Genomic DNA, 10,519 nt, shown 5'->3' with positions numbered 1-10,519 from the left:
AATTTATATCCATACTCAGCACTGTACTGCTTCCTTAAGGGAACAGCTTCCCTATCGGAGAGCTGTTGGTTTACATCTATCATTCTCTTTTCCAGCCCGTACAATGGTAAACACCTGTTCATTTAGCAGCTGATGGAAGACATAATAGCTGTGTAACTGTAAATAGTCAGCAGCTGTAAACGTTGATGCAAATCATACCTAAATGATTGAAAGAGCTGACAGAGCCCATTATGCATCCTGTGAGCAACACCGCTCCACTCTCCTGGCATTTCATTTTTTCTGAGCAGTGACAAGCCTGGTTTTGCTCAAGTTAGGGGATGGAAGTACATTCTTCACTAGATCTAAGAATCTGTAACACCTTACTCTTGTGGTTAAAGTTTTTAAGTGATCTTTTGATAAGAATTACTGTGCTCTGGCTCCTGTCCCAGCTCTGCTGAGGGCTGAGGCTGAAAGATATATTTGAAGTTGCAACGCTAGAAAATCGGTTGCGGGTGGAGGAGAATGGCAAAACTGCCTGTTCTAACTGAAAATGACACTAGTTTTGAAAATATCTATGGTAACACCATTTAGCAAAATCATTTTTAAAAACAGATCAATGCAGGCGAACTACCTCTCCCAGGAGTTTTTGGCTGAACGCTTACTATGCCAAAACAGGGAACAGCTTTAACTGAAACACACACGCATGCACACCCACCCACCCCTTCACATACTTCTTTTCACAGCTAGTAGGAAGTAGTATGGTTTAACAGATAAATCACTGGAGTGAAGTTCAGGAAGCTTTAACTGTATCAGTGCTATTAACTCAAATTGTGCCCTGCTTCTCAGGAAAGGGCCCTTGGGGTGCTCATGCAGGGCATGGGACAGCACTTGCTGGCTACGCTGTGCTCTCCTGGCTGCCTGACATTTGTCCTATCTACCTGCCTTGTCTCCTGAAGGTGCGTTGTACAGAGCAATGTTTTGCTGCTGAGTGGCAGATGTGCTTTTCAGGCAGTTCCTCAGCTGTGGCCGTGGCGTTTGTCCTTCCATGCTGGAGCCCCTGGAGCTCACCTTTGCCAAACTCTTCTGCAACTGCAATGAGGGGGAAGTTGATGTGGCATCACCAAAACACACTGAGGAGTTCACATGGAGGGGACAGTGGAGATGTGTGGCATACTGCTGCAGTTGCTGCTCCCAGGGAAGCCACCCAGGCTGTGGTTTGTACTGGGAACAGTGGTGCCACCTCTTCCTGTCCTTTCTTGTTCATGCTTGCAGGGATGCCGGACCGGAGAACTAATCTGTCTGAGGATGAACACAGGCACAGGGAGAATTTATGCCAAGTTAAAGCTACTGTAAAACCACAGCCTGAAGGCTTATGTTTACATTAAAAATGCCACACAAAAATGTCATAACCTGATTCAGGATGACTACATTGACAAATGGTTTCTCCTGAAAATCTGCCCAGCATCTTGTAAACACCTTATGGAAATTAGCAAAATTCATCAAAATTCAGAGATACAGGTTGAGTATGTTTTTGTATTGCTCATTGACCAGATAAAATATTTATAACCAGGGATTTTCTTATTGCTTTATCTGTTTTTATGAAGTCTAATTTAAAGAAAGAAACCCATAAAATAGGAAATTACAGTTTTAAGCACTCTTCTTTAGCATTGACTGTTAAAATTTTGAGAATTTTAGCTTTTAAGCAACGATACAGTATTATCTGTGACAACACAAAACCCGGTAAAACATACTACTTGCAAAACAGTGCTTGTATATATTTTTACACTAAATATTGTTCATTTAAATACTGATGAATAAAATGAATAAATGTCATAAAATAACATCTCATGTTATAAATAACCGTGTTGTCTAACATCTTTAAGCTGCATGTCTTCTTTCTTTTTGGCTCCTTCTTCCTCCTACTCCAGTAGTGTCAAATTGCATTGAAGTCAATTAAGAACTGCTCATTTATTATACACACCTTGTTAAAGCAAGAAGGATAATTGAATGCCAAGACTCCCTTTCCTTCATGTCCATGATTTAAAGTAACACGATAGGTAATAAGGATTTTTGAGATTAGGTGGCTTATAAATAGATGTATAGGATTTTTTTTTAAAGGCCTCATTGTAAGAAGGCCCATTTCTTTGATTTTAACTATTGAAGTGTGCATTAACCTGTGGGGTTGATGTTGCAGGGACAGGGGGATTAAGCCCTTTTTTTGAATTTCTGTAAGTGAAAGGTTTTATTGGAGGAGGAGAACAAGGAGGGTGGCAAAGGCAAAAAGACAGCTGGGGAATGAATGATGAGCACAGTCCTTTGTGCCACCATTTGGTTTTAACACTGGGATTGCTGTGAAATGGTGGCTGATGCTAATGCAGTGGCAGCACAAAAATGCCCCAGCCATGATCCCTTCTGGTTAAGCAAGGTGATGTAAAAAGGAGAGAAAGAATCCCTAAAACATCTTTCTGACAATTCTTGCTTGTGACGATTATGAATACAGGCTGAAAGATTAACTTCTGCCTCTTACGCATGCATGGTTCAGTCCACCTGTATTGTGTCAACATTACCAAAAAGACTAAGGATGAACAATAAAAAAAAAGCGCTCTGTTGCAACACCCAAACCTGGATTTTGTCTCGCAGCTTTCAGTTATTAAATAATAACATTTAAGAGATTCTGGACAGGTACTTTGGACCCAGACAGCCAGACTGATGGAAACAAGTTTAGTTTTACTGGTCTGAAAGCACATGAAAGGTCCCAGTAGCCTTATCCACTGTGATGGAGAGAGCTGCATCTGGGCAGTGACGGTGTGTCTATGGGTATGCACGAGGAAGTCTCCCTGTTGTGAAAATCTCCCATTTCATAAGTGACTTTTGCCAGAAAAGCAGAAAGATTTTAAACATAAAATACAGGCACTTCCCCCGCCCCCCAGTGCCTGTTTCCATACTGCTTTCTTTTAGACCACTTTCCTGTGCATGCAAAAATCTGAATAGTCACTTCCCCCCACCCCGAGGAATGTAGGTACAAATCAGATAAAGCAAGGTTCAGACTACTGAAATTTGCACCCATAAATTACAGTTCAGACAAGAAAGCCTTGCCCAAGCCATGCTGAAAAACATCTCCTTAAATGTTCCTTCCTTCTAAGCAAGAGCAGTCTAGTTCATTCAAGGTGACTCATTGAAATACATATTTAAGGCCAAGTGTCATCCCACTATTATTTATTAGCTGAACACAAAGTCCCCAAACCGAATTGGAAAGCCACAACCTCAAACTAGGGGAGTTTGCAATGCACTCGCTATACATTTATTTTGCCGTTTCTGAGAGAAAAAAAATTTACTCCAGAGGCTTCAAAATATTAATTATCAGGTGTAACAAAAAACCAAAACCAAAACAACCCTCTTGAAGTACAGTTACTAGTTCCACATACCAGCCGTCTGGTAAAGTTAAATATGCTGGATGTTTTCTAAACCAATACGGAGCAATTAGGCTCGATTGTGGTTTAATGATTCTCCAAATGCCTTTTTTTGTTCTGCTCCTTTGTCCTGAGGGTTCTTCCTAGCACGTCGGACCCAACCGAGGGCGGATGATAAAGAGCACATGTTTGATTGGGAGGTTTGAATAAGAATTCATTCCTAACAGCTTTTACCCCTCAAGGAAATAATGGCATGAAGTAAATAAATAAACAAGCAAACAATTAAGAAACTGCCTCTATCCTATTTCCTTGAAGAAAGCAGAGCTTATTTTATTTTTATTTTGCTTCTGTTCCCGAGGGCGTCTTCCTCCAGCCAGCCCCTCCTGGGCAGTTGGGGCAGTTCAGTGTATTAAAGGTTTCAAATGCTGATGTTTAAATGTTTTCAGCGAATATGTTAATTACAATGGACAAGCCTTTAGCACTCTGCTGAAACAGCAGCCTGAACATTGTGTATTTAGCAGATCCTATAAGGTGATGACAGCTCACAAAGAGTTGATAAACGCCATTCCTCAGGAAGACAAATGTAAACCAAACCTCAAACCTCTGGCAATTTATTCACAAATCAAACTATTTTACAGTAACATTTTAAATTTAAGGGATTGTGAATTTTAAGAAGCAACAATAGAACTTCGGCTTGGCTTTTACTTGTAAGCATTGAGAAAGACGTGATATAAAATGCAAAAGTCAAAACAAAAGAAGCTTAGGAGGAAGGCATTAATATTCTCTACTTGTACGGTCCCGGCTCTCTGCTGCGATGGCTTCGCATGCTCCTTGTAGTAACTGACTGCAAATCCAGAAGTACAGAGTGAGTCCCTATCTTTTTCAAAGTAATAATATCTTCAACAGATCTGAAGGAGCAGATGGATTTCAGAGGTTATCTAGCTGGAGGGCTACAGCATAGCTCCGGTGAGCACTCTGACACGAATATGGACTCCAGCTAGCTTCCTTGGGACCCCCAACCCAGATGCCCCCCTGCTGGGCAGAGGGTTTGGGCAGCCATGTAGCTTACAAGTGTCAGACCTTGTTCATCAGCCCCTGACAAACACAGGAACCACGGGAGGAGCAACCAAGCACCTAAGGATCCCATGTTCCTGCAGAAGCAGCAGTGGCCCAAGGGAGTGAATGTCCTCTCGCTTGCAGGTGTACTGTCACTAGGGAGCTGCTGACAATAAAGACTGGCGCTTTCTCTCACATGGATCTGCAAACCCCAGTGTCCCCACACAAATCTCTGGTCCTCAGGAACGTTTAGTGGAGTTGGGACAATACCTGGAGGATTTAGTTCTATAAACCATTTTGGCAGCTTAGTACAGGACCATAATTCTGCTTAAAGGTGTTTCAGTGGCATTATGCCCTTCTTACAGAGAGATTATCATAAAATCTTATGGTTTATTTGTTTTAAAAAATGAGACAACTTAAATTTTACTAGCAGTCTAAAATATGTCTTAGGGGTTTTAACTTTCTGTGGAAACCAGACTTTGGTGGTGAGAATGCTAGGTGCAATTCCCTGTCAACTTTAGAAAATGACGTATGTGGGAGCCATGAAATGGTAGTTGCTGACATACACACCACAAAAAAAAAAAAAAATAAAAAGAACAAAAAAAAAAAAAACCCACCCAAAAAAACCATAACCCCTGCTGCTTTCTTTTTGAACATAACTGCATGTAAACACAGAGAAACAAAAGCCTAGCGCAGGCACTGGACAATATTTGGCCAGTTGTGCTGTGTAATACTGTTGGCACATACAGATCTGCTTTTTTTTTTCCTTTCTTCTCCAGTGTTCATGGACTAAAGTGCATACCTGAATCATAGTTTTTTGCATACCTGAATCGCGTAAGCTAAATATTTGCTGTGCTCATACAATGTGGGTCACTGCAGGATCAAAAAGTTAAGGGCCTCAATTCAGAGCTCTGCTTTGTGAATCCTGAAGTTCAGTTAAGTGATATTTTTTTGGCAGTAGTTCTAAAAGAGTAATCCTTTGGATTGTATGTTTTCAGAAACACCTCTCCTAGCAAAAAAAGCCCACTCCATAAATAATAAAAAATGAGCTGCTTCTTGAGAATGCTGTTCTCAATTATAAGAAGGATAATTGTGTTTTGGGATAAGCAAGCAAACACTTCTATGCTGGGATATCATTAACTGAAACTGTGAATAAATAAGACATGTAATAAAGACCCAAGATATACCTAAGTACACCTCAAGTCATGACAATGTATATAGCTTTGATGAAATCAAAGAAGTTGCACCACTGATAAATCTGGCCCACTGGAAGGACACATATGCAACCTGCTTTGTAAACCCTTGAAGAGATACTGAAACAACACTGGGAGGTTTTGTTTGTATATACAATACAGCATCACATAGTTGCATGAAACATTCTCATATTCATCTAGGGCTCTTTTCTTACTACCGAGAAATCCACGGAGCTACATCTGGCTGTCAGAGCCTGGGGGGCAAGGACGTGGAGGTGTATGAAGCTGTAAGGCAGCCTGTGCTTTGGACAGGTAGGGCTTGCTGCTATCCCAGATGGACAGTTCAGAGAGCACGTAAAAGAAAACCTGCCATAATCCAGGGGTGAGGTCCCTGAATAGTCTTGCTCCTCCAGTGCTATCCCAACCAACAGCTATATATATTAAAATACCCTTTTCACCGATTCCCCAAATTGACAATTATATATGTGTGTATGTGTGTGTATATATATATATATACACGCAAGTATAGAAGTGCTCACACAACTGCCACATGAGGCTCCTACAGTGAAAATTCTATCTTAATTGATAAATATAATTTAATTTTTATATCTGTTGACCAAGCAGAACCACGTCTAAGACAGACATTTCTCACGCTGATTTCAAGAAGGAGCATGTGATGAGAGAATCACTCACTCTACATAGTTTAAAATTCTTTCATACCAATTGCTCTACTTGTTCAGCTCTAGTGGAGGTTTGAAATAGATGCCATGCTCATGGATTTGATTCATACAGATTTTGGACACACATTGTGTGAGACCATTTCGAGATATTCAGCCTTTTTTTTTTTTCCAATCAGCATCTTAATGATTCATTTGGAGTGCTTGCACACCAACTCACACAAAAACCCCTCAAGCAATGACTTACAGTAAAAATGTTTAGAGTATGTGTTGATGACTGTAGAACAGGTAGCATTATAATTTGTTAAAAGCTATTCAGTGTCTGGGAAAGATTTCTGACTAAGAAATCTAAAATATTTTTGGGTATTTTCATTGGGAAAATTTGAAACATATTGTCATCTACTGCATCTGCCTACAGAAGGGAAATTTTGTCATTCCCACCGATGTTAGAATTTGTTCAGCTGCATGCATGAAAGGTGGGAGTCTTTGTTTAGCCAAAGCTCTACTGAATTTCAGCATTTTTATTCTACATCAGCTGCTTTGACCACAGGCAGCAGAGGCCAGTTCCTCAAAAGGTGCTATGTGAGTTTGTTAATAAAGCAGTTTTATCCAGGAAGTTACCACTGTTCACATGACTGAGGTAGAAGCACTGAAGCACAGATTACATGATTTTCTTAAGATGACAAGTTAATTCGGTATCACAGAATAGAATAGAGGCGTCCTAACTCCAGTTACAAACCCTGCAGAGCAGTCTATTTCTGATTAATTTTTAGTTGGCGCATTCCAAGTGCAGTTTCTGTATTCTGAACAATGGACGGTCTCCCAAATTCCAGCTAAATATTTTGTCCCACTCAGGGCACATAACTGCTTTCTAATTATCCACCCTATTTCTTGGTGTAATGTAACACCCAAATTCTCTTCAGTAGTAAGCATCCTATTTTCTGGTTGTTTATTTTTTCCACATCTTAATGCTTCAAACCTATAAGACTTCTAGCAAAAATTAACATTTATGCCCCGATTTATATTACATCTACTTTAATTGTAATGCTAGTAAGAGTGGCAATAGACAAATAGCCACATGAGCATCACAGCTGTAAACAGTATATTACTTTGCATAAAAATGTTATTTATTATTGTCCAAAACCTCCCACACATTAAAGTATTTCTTAGCCCAACTGTCCCTACAGAAAGCATTTCTAGAAAAAGCTTAGTTTCTAACTAAGAATGATATGTTACTTTTGTTTTGTGCAAGTACTGTATCTAATACTGTGGCTGTTTAGATCTTAGGTCATGGAAAGAAGAGAAAAGAAGATATTAACATATCAATGAAACACTCTCCTCAGGAGCCATGGAGTGGGAACAATATTTGCATCTACAGTTTGTTAACAGCACAGGCAAAACTGTTAGTGAAAATTCTTAAATTGGGGTTTAATGTGATGGTCTCTGTTTTCAAAAGAGAAACAAAAAGCCACTACTAAACCCATGTGCTCAGAAGTGGCTTGTTCTGTGTAAATATCACCGTAAATCACCAGTGAAGACCTGAACCTCTTTTGGTTGGTAGAGAACAAACTCCTATAATAACAACAGATGAATCCAGAATTGCCTTGCTGCAGTCTTCTCAGGCTCCCAACTAGGAAAATTACACAGCTAATCGAAAGCAGAATCGTTCAAGATGCACTAAATTCATTATGTCATTTATCTAAATAAATTACTACTTCATATAGGTACAGAAGTCACCATATTGATTAAGACCTCAGTAGATAAGCATCTTCTCCCTAATGCTTGCCTGTTCAATGTTCGGGATATTCAAGGATCTTGCAGAAGATCCCATCCATAGCAGATTTGTTTTCTAACCCACATCTGTTAATACTGTCTTATGCCTTGGAGCTTGAGAAGCTATAATTTCTTTTCTTGCCCTATCTAGTGTACCTGTGGCTATTTCTGATACACATCTAACTTTTTTGGCTTCAAGAACATCTTGTGATAATGAGTTCCATGGAGTATTTGTGTTGCACCGCAAAAACGATTTCCTTTACCCATTTTAAACATGTCACTCATCTCTTAGCCACCTTTATTTATGAAGTACTTCTTGCTGAAATAAGATTGAACACAGTATTCCAGATGACATCACACCATTAACATTTTATATTTTATTTTCTATCGCATTCCTTATACAATCTAATATTTTAAAAAAGAAATTGAAATCCTGACTGAATGCTGAATACAGATCCCATTAAACTGCACTCAATAAGGCTCAGGTCTTTTTTCACACTTGTCCAGCTCACTGGAAAAAAGAGACTTTTTCTCTGGAACCATATGTCAATGGAATTGTTAGCATATTTACTGTCCTTATTTGTATTTAAAGATACTGTTAGAATGAAAACAAATATCAACACATCAGAGTTTTTCACAAAAGGAACTGTTTTTGAAAGATCTTGTCATCTTACTTCCATCTTCCAAAACATTATCCTCTCCCTAGGATCAAAATGCAGCAAAAGCTGAAGGAAATTCAGTATTTCTGAAGTTATGGCCACAAATGCAGGAAAAAAATGATGGAATTAGGGGACTGTGTGTTGCCAATAATTTCTGAAAACCCTTAACTGGGCGATTTTATGTAGTGCTAAGAACTCAGCTAAAATTTCAAGTTTCAAACTATGAGTTCAGGGCCCAGTTTTCAAAGTGATGAGCACACTTAGGTTCTACAAAAGCCACTGTGGACTATAACACAGGCTCCATGTTGTTTATTTTATTTATTTTTAAAAGATTTTCTTTGCTTTGGTCCACTAACAACTAATTAAGCTGCCTCCAGATTAAGAGGCTGAGCCAAGAATTACAGGATATACCACATGCTTTCTCAAGGCAAATATTTACAGTTGTTTGTTGGGTTGATGTCTCTGACATCTATCTTCTACACATAGGCCATTAAAAAATGCAACATCACAAAAATCACCACATGACATTATGTGAAAGATTTGCTTTTTGAAAAGCAAGATGTATTCAACCCCAGCTTGCAAATTGTTTTGCAGATGCTATTTCTATAATGCTGGCATGGCTTCTTTTAGCAAGGGGGGTTGGGGGGGAACATAAAAGACTTAGATCAAAGATTCTTTTTTGGTAGGCAAAGGCTTCTGGCTTCTTTTTCCTAATAGAAAAAGTTTGTGATATCAGAGGAGACCGCACATCAAGCAGGGTTATGCAGCCCAGCTTTAGCATTCTCTTTATTCATGCTTTGTGCTTGCTGCCGCTCCCTTGTCACTGTGTTGTTGTTTCATGGGGGCCTCTGCGGGATTTAGAGAACACAGGCAGAAAATGCAGTAGAAATAAAGACTTTAGTAATTTGTTTATCATTCCTGTTAAACTAACCCTATGACTGACTGTCCTCAATAAGACTAATCCTGTGAAAGGCTGCAATGGCTTCTTGATGCTTTCAGTAATAAGAACGCCTTTATGCCTAATGGTGGCATGGCAAATGTATCCTTGTGCGGGAGAAAGCAAGCTCCTCAGAGCACTGCCCAGCCTTTCTAAAATCACATGCATCTCTGATGTCAACAGTAGTCAATAACAGCTTGCTCCTTTGGGAGAATCAAACAGTTATGCAAACAGGAATTTAAGGTAAACAGACATATGGATAGAACGAGGCTGTCCAGAGGATTCCTCATTTTCTCATTTTTGCAGCCATTCAAGTTTAGGATAAAGCTCCCATTTTCTCAGTGGGTAATGCCTCGTGTCCACGTGTCTGACTGAGGAAGTGACCAAATGCTTTCCCGGCAGGTTGCAGACATGCAGTGTGACCAGCCTGGGCAGTTCTCAGCAGCCCTGCGTTGACTCCCGCCGTGGGACTGCAGACGCGCTGGAGGCAGGCAGCTCCACTCACACCGAGTGCGGATAACACAGCGCTATGTGCCGCTTCCAGCCAGCTCAGCAAATGGAGTTTGTCAAGTTACTAAATATATTAAAGTACAGACTTCAAAAGGCCCTGATCGGAGGATGGCGACAATGAAGGACACCATGCAAACAAATAATCTAACACTGTAGACCTGTTCAAGAGCTGGAAGAAGTGTAGAGAAGATTTTTCTCTCCCTCACCCCTATGGTTTTCAGGAAAAGGTCTTTGAACTTCTTTATCTGAGCACTTATATTTTTATTACAGGAAATTAAGAGGCTGAATGATGTGTGATTCAACTGTGGATCCCTGGACATGAAAT

This window comes from Falco peregrinus, chromosome 9 (assembly GCF_023634155.1).
Source record: "Falco peregrinus isolate bFalPer1 chromosome 9, bFalPer1.pri, whole genome shotgun sequence".
NCBI classification, from domain to species: domain Eukaryota; kingdom Metazoa; phylum Chordata; class Aves; order Falconiformes; family Falconidae; genus Falco; species Falco peregrinus.
This window is presented reverse-complemented; position numbering follows the sequence as displayed.